This window comes from Mandrillus leucophaeus, unplaced genomic scaffold (assembly GCF_000951045.1).
Source record: "Mandrillus leucophaeus isolate KB7577 unplaced genomic scaffold, Mleu.le_1.0 Scaffold573, whole genome shotgun sequence".
NCBI classification, from domain to species: Eukaryota; Metazoa; Chordata; class Mammalia; order Primates; family Cercopithecidae; genus Mandrillus; species Mandrillus leucophaeus.
Window position 1 is genome coordinate 40018 of NW_012106175.1, and position 664 is coordinate 40681.

At 39.9% G+C, this 664-nt stretch overlaps 1 protein-coding gene across 4 annotated transcripts in view; it reads right to left on the bottom strand.

The window, feature by feature from the left end:
- The window catches only part of LOC105552760 (centrosomal protein of 70 kDa-like), a 39364-nt gene that overhangs the window by 1386 nt on the left and 37314 nt on the right, over nucleotides 1-664 (bottom strand). The window lies entirely within an intron of this gene.

Genomic DNA, 664 nt, shown 5'->3' on the forward strand with positions numbered 1-664 from the left:
TGGAAGCACTCCCTTTGAAAACTGGCACAAGACAAGGATGCCCTCTCTCACCACTCCTATTCAACATAGTGTTGGAAGTTCTGCCCAGGGCAATCGGGCAAGAAAAAGAAAAAAAAGGGCATCCAATTAGGAAAAGAGGAAGTCAAATTGTCCCTGTTTGCAGATGACATTGATTGTATATTTAGCAAACCCCACTGTCTCAGCCCAAAATGTCCTCAAGCTGATAAGCACCTTCAGCAGAGTCTCAGGATACAAAATCAATGTGCAAAAATCACAAGCATTCCTGTACACCAGTAACAGACAAACAGAAAGCCAAATCATGAGTGAACTCCCATTCACAACTGCTACAAAGAGAATAAAATACCTAAGAATCCAGCTTACAAGGGATGTGAAGGACCTCTTCAAGGAGAACTACAAACCACTGCTCAATGAAACAAAAGAGGACACAAAAAAATAGAAGAACATTCTATGTTCATGGATAGGAAGAATCAATATCGTGAAAATGGCCATACCGCCCAAGGTAATTTATAGATTTAATGCCATCCCCATCATGCTACCAATGACTTTCTTCACAGAATTGGAAAAAATACTTTAAAGTTCATATGGAACCAAAAAAGAGCCCTCATAGCCAAGACAATCCTAAGCAAAAAGAACAAAGCTAGAG